This window comes from Pongo abelii, chromosome 9 (genome assembly GCF_028885655.2).
Source record: "Pongo abelii isolate AG06213 chromosome 9, NHGRI_mPonAbe1-v2.0_pri, whole genome shotgun sequence".
Taxonomy (NCBI): domain Eukaryota; kingdom Metazoa; phylum Chordata; class Mammalia; order Primates; family Hominidae; genus Pongo; species Pongo abelii.
Window position 1 is genome coordinate 71,330,833 of NC_071994.2, and position 12,268 is coordinate 71,343,100.

General features: G+C 39.5%; 1 long non-coding RNA gene and 1 pseudogene across 3 annotated transcripts in view; both read left to right on the top strand.

Moving 5' to 3' along the window:
* Nucleotides 1-12,268, top strand: part of LOC134762118 (uncharacterized) — a 122,471-nt gene that overhangs the window by 58,489 nt on the left and 51,714 nt on the right. The window lies entirely within an intron of this gene.
* On the top strand, nt 6,838-7,775 carry LOC100452754 (olfactory receptor 56A1-like; annotated as a pseudogene).

Genomic DNA, 12,268 nt, shown 5'->3' on the forward strand with positions numbered 1-12,268 from the left:
ATCATATTCATTTTCTGGAATTCCTCTATTTTTATCCACTAAGAATGTCTTCTTTCTCAGGTCCTGGCCTTAAAGGGCTCTCTGATATGGACTCCTAGCAGCCTCAGGCTCCAGGCTTTGAATCGTATTTCCAGCAAATGTTATCTGAAAAGCCCAATGTGAGCTCTCTCTATGCTGATGACAGTATAATGAGAAAAAAACCCACATATTCGTGGAAGAAATAGGCATTAGAGATAGAACTTTATATTTTTTAGTTAGTTCCAAACTGGAGAAAAGTCTGAAGCATGTGTGAGGAGTCTCTACCCAAAAGAAAAGATGAGGACACAAAGGAATTAACATGAATTACATATAAGATAGTGCAATTGATAATAGCTAGCTCATATAGTGCTTCCTATGAGAACAGCACTGTTGTAAGTGCTATTTATATATATATAGACTCTTTTAATCTTCACAAGCAATCTACAAGATAGGTCACTATTATTATCTTCGTGTTAAATACAGAAACTGAGACCCAGACAGGGAAAGTGATCTGTCCAAAGTAATGCAGCTAGTAAGTGATGGTGCTGGGATTTTAATCCAGACAGCCTACAGTCTTTCTCACCATAGGTCCTTGCCCTCCACTAGCCTGCCTCCTATACACACTGTTGATAATTTGCATTATCAAGATGCCACTCCATGCTGCATTTTAATGTTTCATTTTGCTCTGGTAAGTAGGTTTTCCACATGATCACCAAATATGTAAATAACCCAGTCCTAGCATCCCATTTTGAGGGTTTGGTATTGAGTCCCCTTCTGTTACCAATTACTGTATCATTTATGATTTAAGCAGGAAAGAAGGAATACAAGAAAAGGATTTCATGAAAAGGAGCTTAATAAAGGGATAATTTGTAGAGGTGACGGGAGGGTCAAGGAAACCAACAAGAAACATCTAGGAGCTAGCAAGAGCAGGAAGCACCTCCAGACCTAAAGGGCAAGGAGAGGCATCAACATTCCTTAAACCTGGGGAGCCCTGGAGCTGTGTAAGAGATGCTTCCCAGTAGAATTTCTGGCTATAGAGAAACACAGCCACTGACAGAACTGCATAAAAACAAAGGGGTCTCTCTTTCTCTTTCCATATTTTGATCCCTTTCAGGTGGCCCCTATTGTTTGAACTGGAAGCCAGGGAGTCATGTTAGAAAGCCCAGCTGAAGCAGGCCACAGAGATCAGCCTCCTTAAGCACGGAGCAGATAAGAGAAGAAAATGGATTTGTAGTCAAGTAATAAATAAACAGCACACTGGGTTAAACTTAACTGTTTGCCTTTTCTAAGGTTGGACCTAGGAAGTAAAGAAAAAAATCACATAATGAAGTGATTGGCTTCAGTTTAACTTCATAATCACAAATCCTGAAAAGGCATTAAGCAAGGACTATGGTAGAAATAATCATTCACTGAAAAAGTGGTTCTGAATAAACTGGAGAGGTAAGAGAGAGATAGATATATGATCTTGAATAATTAATTAGGTAGAAGTGTATTGATTCTACTGCATTGTAAACATTGTACTAGACACCATGTCAATGGGGAACAAAATTGATATGGATCTAATCCTCATGAAGCTTACAGTCTCGTTCATGTATAGTTTTGAGTAGTCCCTAGTAGGAAAGTTGGTTTTGTTTTATGAACAATGAGAAACTACTGATATCATAATGTAATGCAATTACTGTAATAAAATTTTGATGAGGGCAAGGACTGTAACTACTTTAGTCACCTTTTATTCCTGTGACTAATCTTGTTCTGGACATGTAGTTGATAATAATGAATAAATATTTATTGAATGAGATTTATGTATAGTAAGTTAGCTATCAAAATTCATGCAGAGATCAAATAGCAGAGTTGAGTTCAGGATTCTGTAAAAAGAAGGGAGTTGTATAGTTATATTAAAAATTCTGGCTGGGTGCAGTGGCTCATGCCTGTAATCCCAGCACTTTGCGAGGCAGGCGGATCACCTGAGGTCAGGAGTTTGAAACCAACCTGGCCAAAATGGCAAAACCCCATCTCTACCAAAAATACAAAAATTAGCCAGGCGTGGTGGTGGGCACCTGTAATCCCAGCTACTCAGGAGGCTGAGGGAGGAAAATCGTTTGAACCCAGGAAGCAGAGGTTGCAGCGAGCAGAGATCACGCCATTGCACTCCAGCCTGGGTGACAGAGGGAGATTCTGTCTCAAAAAACAAACAAACAAAAATACAAAATCCGAAAAGATTTAATATAAGGAAATCTATCCATATAACATTTCAAGATGTCGAAAGTAGAATAAGGAAATGTTTAAGAGAATGGTCTGTGTAGTCAAACAGATAGATACAGATTTGAATTTTAACCAGATAAAGTCCTGTTCCCTGCATCTCAACCACAGGCACTCAGTAGCCCCTTAATATAAGCTAAGAGGAAGTTCCCCTCAAGAGAGCCAGCTCATCAGCTGCTGGGTGCCAGCCTCCCAAACTACTGCATTCAGCTAGCTTGTTGAAGAGGGTGGGACAGTGTGACAAACTGACTGTCCATCATAAAATCCTTTAGCTTCTGAAGCAGTATCAGCTCTGGTTACTGGATGCAGTCAGCTGACTCCTCAAGCAGGACCCAATCTGTTGCATCGTCTGTGAGTTCCAGGGCTAAGGGAGGGGAGCATCGCTGCATTGGGCCAGTACATACTAGGTCGCCAGAGGACTGAGATGAGAAAATTTTCTCCTCATGCTTATACTGGCTCCCATGAAAAAAGAAAAAAAGTCCAGGAACTGTGTTACTGGATACACGAATATTTAAAATCCTGTATTCCTCCTGGAAGGCCCTTTTATAGTCTCAGCAATCCCATTAGTATTGCCATGTGTTCTGTGGCTGAGAACTTTATGCAAGTGTGCCCAGAAAAGCATTCTAGGGATTTGAGAGGGAAAGAATGGTTCTGGGATAGCATTTTGAGTTTAATATGGCACAGGGCACCCAGGTCCTTGAGGCTCAGCGCAAGAGCTGGTGAGGAAATGTACTCATTGCCTTCTCCCAACATGTTCCAGTGTTAATGGGAGAGAAAACTTCCTCTGATTATTAGACATGATTTATAGCCAGCAGGAACAGACTTCCCTGTGATTTTCTCCTGATGGCCCTAGTTTTCTCCTCTTCCCCTTAAAGGTCAGTCATATATTTGGAAGGTTTCACTTAGTTAAAACATCTACATTTATTGAAATGTTTCTCATAATGAGTTTTTAATGTCTTCTTTATCCTGGGCACTTTTTCTAGGTGGTACAGTTTTAAAATTGGTCCTTAAATCAGAGTGCATTGAACTGGACACAATATTCTAAGCATGGTTGAAAAAGGGCAACATGAAATAGAAGTTATTTTCCTCTGATCACTGTTACTTCTGTTAGTAGAGTATTCCTTTCTAATATTTCTCATTAACATATTACATCAAAATTTGACTGATATTCTTGTCTATACTGCCACCTGACAATACATCCAGGTATCTGACCACTTTTTCTCTACTCCTATTCCGTTTTGTATCCCTTCTCTTATCCTTTATATTATGCGTGATCTTAATAAAAGCCATGTAGCAGAGGATGAGCTTAACTAGAGTAATTCCCCACTATGTGAGGAAGGAATGAGGACTTGAAGAGGATGGATCAGAGTCTGCGAATTGTAAAGCACAATCATAAATGGGGACTACACATAAAAAACTGGAAAAAGAACAAGTCAAGGGAAGAATCTTTCAGAGATAGTGGACTAAAGAAAAGAGAATGAGCAGAGGGTGAGAAATAAGGATATTGCAGAGTGAGGGGATATTGTCTGCAGTGAAGGACTGCAAGATGTCTAAGGTATTCTTTTTCATAAAGAAGGTAGTTTGGTGGTGCTGTACATATAAAGAAAAAATACTCAGTAGATCAGAGGACTGAATCAAGGATATCCCTTCCACCAAGATTTGGGCTTTTGGGGCCACAGGGCCCTAAAATGGAATGACTTGTTTAAGATCCTCAAGCTTCCACTGGAAATTTGTGCCATTGCTGTCACTACCTCTGGCTCACAGCTTGCTCAGCTCTTATGTATATTTTGAGTTTTTTCTTGTGGTTCACCTCAATTCCTCCATCAGTTCCCTTGGTTACTTTGGTTAATGTTTTCACGTTAATTTTTTCTTTTTTGAATTATTTGAATCTTTTTTGAATCAAGCCAACAGTCACTTGTCCCCTTTTAGATGTACTTTGCCTCTTTTGGTCCCTTAAGTTTGGGTGTGAAAGAGGAAGAAGAGAGATATTTAGTATATTTCCCCCAATAAATAAAATCATGGTCTTTATACTAAATGGGGATGTGGGATAGATAAAGAAAATAATTAAGATATGACAGACTTGGAAAACTCAAAACTCTAAACTTGAAATATTTAGCTCACTAGCATTTATTAAGAATTTATTGGCTGGGCGTGGTGGTTCACTCTTGTAATCCCCAGCAGTTTGGGGGGCTGAGATGGGCAGATCACTTGAGGTCAGGAGTTTGAGACCAGCCTTACCAACATGGTATAACCCTATCTCTACTAAAAATACAAAAATTAGCCAGGTGTGGTGGCATGCACCTGTAATCCCAGTTACTCGGGAGGCTGAGGCAGGATAATTGCTTGAACCCAGGGGGCAGAAGTTGCAGTGAGCCAAGATCATGTCACTGCACTCTAGCCTGGGTGATAGAGTGAGACTTTGTCTTAAAAAAAAAAAATTATTCAGTGCTAGGTACTGTAAACACAGCATGGGATAAAAAGATGGAAAATATATCACACGTACTTTAGTGATTTTATAGTGGATTGGGGAAAGAGATGAGGACAGAGGCCAGTGACGTGTTTTATACTGTATTAAGTAGTAATAGTAGTTGTTTCCCCAAGGGCTGGTCCTTTAATTATCTTTCTTTTTATCATTTATATTTTTCTTTCTAAAGTCTTTAGCCCCTTAAACATATTCAAATTTCTTTTATGTAAAAAAATTCAACACAATCCTCTTTTTAACATAGGCACTTCTACCTGTGCATTCAGTTTTCCCTTCGTGTGAAGCTGTTTGCTGAAGTGAAGAATCTCTGACAAGGTGATCAGTCCTCCCTGTGTTTCTTCACTCCAGGACTGCTGTCTCCTTGTCCTCCCACATTCTATTTCTCTCTTCACATGAAACTGTTTGCTAGGATCACCGATGATTACCTAATTGCCAAATGCAATGAGTAATCTCTTTCTCACATTGCTGAAATTCTTTATGTGAGCTTGTCTGTCCACTCCATTGGATTTTCAATTATGTCTCTGTTCATTCCTTTTCAGTTTCCTTGCAATCTCTTTACCTCTTCTGGTCCTAAGATTGAGGGTAGGTGTTTCATAGAATTTCTTTATCATGTTTTATTTTAAATTTACATTTTTCCCTTAAGTAATTTATTCAGTTCTATACTTTGAACTATACACGATGTGCTGATGATTTCCAATTCTCTATCTTTGAGCTATCACATGAAATCAAATTACTTTCTACAACATTTAATGTCATATATATTGTGATAGTTTATAGATCCAATAAGCTGAACATATCAAAATTGGAGTTTATAGACCCAATAAGCTGAACATATCAAAATTGGTTCCATAATTTCTACATCTGCAACATACATCAAATCTTTTCAAAGCCTATTTTTTTGTCTTGTGAAATTTACTTAGTCATTTAAGTCAGATTGGACAGTGAAGTTTTAGAATCCTACCCTCTTTTCTTCTATACAAGTAGTCTAATCGCTGTCTGTCATATTTATACCTCTAAGATATGCCCCTTTCCCTCATCCTCAGAGCCATCTCAGAGCCATTTATTCACTTGCTGATCACTTCTCAATTGGACTACTGAAGCCAACAGTCACTTGTCCCCTTTTAGATGTCCTTTGCCTCTTTTGAACCCTTAAGTTTGGGTGTGAAAGAAGAAGAAGAAAGAGATTTAGTATATTTCCCCCCAAAATAAAATCATGGTTTTTATACTAAATGGAGATGGCGGACAGATAAAGAAAATAATTAGGATATGAAAGACTTGGAAATTTTGAATATTTATAGGAAGGATTTAGGAGAAGTTGAATACATAGGGAATGGGCAGGATGATTCGTAAGTTAAGGTTCCTAAGGTCAAGGTAGATAGCATCCAAATGTGAGGTGAAGGATTGCTATTTGGAGGAGGGATAGATCCTTGATTCTACTGATGCAATGAAGAGATCAAAGATGTAGATGTTGATGGGTTTATGAATCTATCTTGAGAAGTAGAGGACTTGCATCTGATGTTTCTGCTGTCTTTATGAAGTGTTTAGAGAGTTATCTGAGAGAGGAGGAGATTTTGTATTTGAAGAGAACTTTGATAATTTGAAAAGTTGCTTGAAATGGGTTGAGGAATGAATTAACCAGAAAAGATTATTGTGATGAATATGTAATATGTATATTAAGTACTCATTTGAGGTTGGCAGTTACACATTTTAATGAGAACAGCCCGTCTTTGAGCCTAACTTTCTATAGAAACAATGAATCGCACTTGTGCAGGCTTGGATTAAGTATGTCCAGGATGAGTTATGTCAGCAGTACAGGAAGTCAGAATGACAGAGGTTTGAGTGATTCTCTTTTATATTTAATCAGTGTTTAACTTTATTTTCTTCTACTTTGTAATAGGATTGGGAGTATATCATACATTTTTCCATTTCTCACCTATATCTCCTATCAGTATCTCATCAATTTTCTGGATGAGAAAGTGTTAGCAAATATTTTGACAACTTTGTTTTCCATTGACCTAATTCATGTGTCTTATCATACAAAAATCCAGGTGAAATTTTCTCAACTGAGAATTTATTTCATGACATTACCCAGCAATGACTCCACTGTCCCAGTCTCTGAATTCCTCCTCATCTGCTTCCCCAACTTTCAGGTTGGCAGCACTGGCTGTCCCTGCCCCTCAGCCTCCTCTTCCTCCTGGCCATGGGGGCCAACACCCACCCCCATCACCATCCACATGGAGGCTTCTCTGCACCAGCCCCTGTACTACCTGCTCAGACTCCTCTCCTTGCTGGACATCGTGCTCTGCCTCACCGTCATCCCCAAGGTCCTGGCCATCTTCTGGTTTGATCTTAGATCAATCAGCTTCCCTGCCTGCTTCCTTCAGATGTTCGTCATGAACAGTTTCCTCCCCATGGAGTCCTGCACATTCATGGTCAAGGACTATGATCATTATGTGGCCATCTGCCACCCACTGCGGTACATGTCCATCATCACTAATCAATTTGTGGCCAAAGCTAGTGTCTTCATTGTGGTGCAGAATGCTTTGCTGCTTTCACCTGTTCCCATTCTCTCTGCCTAACTCCATTACTGTGGGAAAAATGTCATTGAGAACTGCATCTGTGCCAACCTGTCTATGTCCAGGCTCTCCTGTGATAATTTCACCCTTAACAGAATCTACCAATTTGTGGCTGGTTGGACTTTGCTGGGCTCGGATTTCATCCTCATCTTCCTCTCTTACACCTTCATTCTAAGAGCTGTGCTTAGATTCAAGGTGGAGGGGGTGGCAGTGAAGGCCCTGAGCACATGTGGCTCCCACTTTATCCTCATCCTCTTCTTCAGCACCTGCTGGTTGTGGCGTTGACAAATGTGGCCAGAAAGAAGGTCCCCATGGACATCCTGATCCTGTTTAATGTCCTTCATCCCTTTAGTCCTCCTGCATTAAACCCTATTGTATGTGGGTTTCAAACTAAAGAGTTAAAGCAGGAATTTTAGAAGTTGCTGCAGAGGGGCCTTTGAAAACACGGAAGGGACTCTCCGTAGAAGCACCTATTACTGTTTCTATTTCAGGAGCTGTGATTCCAGACAACAAACTAATGCTTAAATGCTGAGTATTTCCTACCCACTTCTCTCTCTCCAGTATCAGGAATTAGTGAGGGCTCCTTAGTACCTGACGTAAATTCATTTGCCTAGCTCATGTAACTAACATTCTTAGAGATTTAACTTTGTGTTTAGATATTTACATATTTGAACAATCTCATCCTCACAGAAGTTCTGCAGGGTAGGATTATTATTCCACTTTATATATTAGAAAACACAAATTTGGTGAGAAATACTGACAAAGGTCACATCTGATGAGTGGTGGGGCATTAATTCCTTAGACAGCATTGAAGCCCTGGCTCTGCTCTGTAGGCCAGGATCTCTGCGTCATTTTTATGAATTTGTTGCTGTCAATAGGTCTTCTCTAATCACCCTCCACCTACAGATTCAAAAAGAACCAAACAGAGGAACAGAATCCAGAGATGTTGCCACAATCTTTTTCTGACTGCCCAGGCTTCTGTCACCAAAAGATATTAATCATAGTACCAGTTTATGCCCAGTGGAAGGCTTACAAACCTTGAAATTCTTTATGACAAGATCAGAACACTGAGGATCCAGGTGGCAGAGGTAGGAATGAGAAGACCAGCAGTGTGGGAAGTGGTCAAACTGACTGTGGTGATTTGGGGGCATTCTGTGTACTCAAAACCACACCCCATATGCTTTGGAGCTCAAGAACCTGGAGTGTGGGGAATGTATGTATGGCATATTGTTAAACTTCTGGATGTCATAATCTGGTGAGAATGGGTGAAGAAACAACATATTATTGTAGATGGTAGACAACGCTGTCATTATTTACATGGGTAATAGAGAACTGAGGTTCAGGATCGTTTAAGAACCTTACCCAAAAGTCAGGGATAATTCTTATTTGCAAAATTCCATAGGCTGAAAGCAAGGGCCACTGTATTAAGAGGTCCTTAAACACTGGTTCTAGTGAGTAGATCCCAAAATTATTAAATTAAAAGCATTTGAAACATAGGCCAGGCATGGTGGATCATGCCTGTAATCCCAGCCCTTTGGGAGGCCAAGGTAAGAGTTCGAGACAACACTGGCCAACATGGTGAAACCCTGTCTCTACTAAAAACACAAAAATCAGCTGTGTGTAGTGGTGTGCACCTGTAGTCCCAACTACTCAGGAAGCTGAGGCAGGAGAATCACTTGAACCTGAAAGGTGGATGTTGCAATGAGCTGAGATCGCACCACTGCACTCCAGCCTGGGTGACAGAGCAAGACTCCATCTCAAAAAAAAAAAAAAAGAAAGAAAGAAAAAATAATGAAAGAAATGTGGAGGGTACTAAATCCTTGTTTTCATCAAATATAATTTTCTTTGTTCTATCAAATATCTTTTGAATTGCAAATTGCAAATATGGAATAGATATGTGCTATCTGGCATTAGAGTATAACAATATCTTGGTGAATGGTGGGAAGCAGGGGAGTTGCTTGATTCCTTTAATTGTGAAAGGAATGAAAAAGTGGTTATAAAGTATTTTAAAGAAATTTATTTAAAGGATGAGCAGAACTTGGTTATCAATTTGATGTGCGGAGTAGATGAGAGGAAGAGAAAGGTGATTACATTTTCAAGTTTGTATGCTGACACTTCTGTGGGTTTTGTCAGCTTCACTCTTTGGTTATTCAAGAAATATTGGCATAAGCTTCCCTTTTTTATGGGCTAAGACAGAGATTGGGCTCTCCAGAACCAAACAAAGTCAGAGATAATTCTTATTTGCAAAATTCCATAGGGTGAAAGTAAGGGCCACTATAATTTAATCTCTTGTTTCCATCAAATATGATCTTCTTTGTCCTGTGAAATATCTTTTGAATGTCAAATTGCAAATAGTAGATGAACTAAAGCTTAAAGCTTTAGCTGGGAACAGATCTCTGCTAACTGTGGAGATGGATGAGGCTTATGCAGCCACAAATCCAACCATGAGCCCAGCAAGGAGGTAGTGGCCCTTGCTGGCCCTTGCTTTCACTCTATGGAATTTTGACCTGGAGGTTGTGCTTGCTTAGCTTCGTGAGAAAAGGTTTATAGTTACATGGTCTTCCCTAAGATAGTCTCGTTAATTCTGGTCACACATCTGATTGCACACACAAGAAAGTTTGGGCAGACTTTTTACTTAAAAACATTCAAATGCCATTCTTAATCCTGAAGGTCCTGCATTAGTTGCATTTCATTTGATTTCCCATTTCTGGATGCTGCTGCCCTTTTCCTATCCTAAAATTTATTTTCATCAAATGTTTTAGATACATTTTGGAGTCCCCAAATCATTCTGACCTCAGGTTCTTACAGACGTATATTTTCCTCCATTGTGAGGCATAGTCCTTCTAAGGTATGAAAGCATCAGCTGTGAAATAGAACTCTATTTTATTTTATTAGACAGAGTTTCACTCTTATTGCCCAGGCTGGAATGCAATGGCTGGATCTTAGCCCACCACAACTTCTGCCTCCCGGGTTCAAGAGATTCTCCTGACTCAGCCTCCCAAGTAGCTAAGATTACAGGCATATGCCACCATGCCTGGCTACTTTTTATATTTTTAGTAGAGATGGGGTTTCACCATGTTGGCCAGGCTGGTCTAGAACTCCCAACCTCAGATGGTCCACCCACCTCGGCCTTCCAAAGTGCTGGGATTATAGGCGTGAGCCACTGTGCCCGGCCTGATCTCTCTTGACTGTGGAGAAGGATGAGGCTTATGCAGCCATAAATCCAACTATGAACACGGTGAGGAGATGAGTTAAATTGTGCTTTGATCTGCTGGTATAGCATGATTTTATATACTCAAGAGGGACTTTAGCTGATCAATATGAAGTAACAGGAGCTAGATTACCCTGTCACTCGAAATAACTAGAAAACTGAACAAAATATGTGAAATAATGGTTCTGAAGGCATTGGACATCAGGCAATGGAGGACAGTGATCCCCAAGAGATAGGAAACAAAAAAGGTGAGTCTTGTTTACTGGAAAGCGATTGTTCCAATTCATTAGGGAGAGATTCCAGGCTATGTCAAAGGGAGGGCAAGCTCAGCTGCAGCTTGGCAATCTTTCTATGTCCAGGAGAAGGGGAAGGGAGTCCAAGGAAGCTAGAGTTCACAAGGCGGAGTATTGAGGAAGAGAAAACTGCATAGAAAGAGAATCCCAAAGATTTATAGAAATTCCCCCTTGAGTATTCAGCAATGCACTGATTAGCATATGCGTGTGAGGGAACTTCATGAAGGGCTAAATATCTGAAATAAATTAGATATCTTCTATCAAGGAAGAAATGGAGAGGGGATGATAGTGAGATGGAATGGGTGTTGGAAATACAACTAACAGAGACAAACATATAAGAAAACAATAAAATTCTGTATAATGTTCTGAATAACTTTTATGTCAATGAATTTGAAAAACTACAAATTTAAAAATCACCAGTAGCTTCAGATAATAAAACTCAAATATATAAATAACCATTAAAAATTTGAAATATTAATTAAAGACCTTTTCCCAACAAAAGCTTCAGTACACTATGGGTTTATAGGTGAGTTCTAAAATTTTAAGAAATAGATCATCTCTTTCATTCATACATTCTTCAAGATAACAGAAAAAGATGGAAAATTTTTACCAACTTATTTTGTGAAGCTAGAGTGACCTTGTCTCTAAAACTGGATAATGACAATTCAAACTGTGCAGTGTTTTCACCATGCATTTCATTGCAAGGCAACCCAAAGCCAATCAGTCCATTGTGTAATCAGCCCATTCCCCTGAGAGTCTCACCTCTCAGTAGGAGGTGGGGATGTTTCCATATCTTCCAGGTGGCCAAGGGCAAGCTTCTCTGATCCAGGCATGTAAAGAGCCAAGTATCTCTCCATAACTGCCATTAGCCATCCCTTAAAGTATATTTCCTACTTAGTTATTACACACCAAGGCTAAAAGCTCTCCCGTAACGCAAAGCAATTTTTGATACCCCCAAAAGTCAAAACTGTCAGATAATACAATGCAAAACAGAACAGTGTCTTAGATTTTGAGAGGGATCTATTCTCTTTCCATTCTTGGGCTTCTGTGAGGAAAACAGAGGTTTTTCCTAGAATGGGGTCTGTGGTGCCTCCTCTGCTTTCCTCCAGGAGTACCAGGCTGTTAGAATTTATCTTAGGTTCTCTCATGTGGGCATCAAGAGTGGGAAGAAGACAAAATGGAGAAAAACAATTCAGTCTACTGAGAAGAAAAAAACTTTCAGAAGAACATGATTCAGGAAGAGGAAAAAGATAAAGCCCTCTTAAATACATTTAACTTGGATATCTGTTTTTAATTAAGCTGATTTTAGCCATGGAGCTATTTTTTTCTTAAAAAAAAATTCTTTTAAATCTTTTATTACCAGACTCTAGCTAGGACAGCCAATATTTCTGGCTTTTGAATTCTACCATAGGTAACTTCCCACATGAAA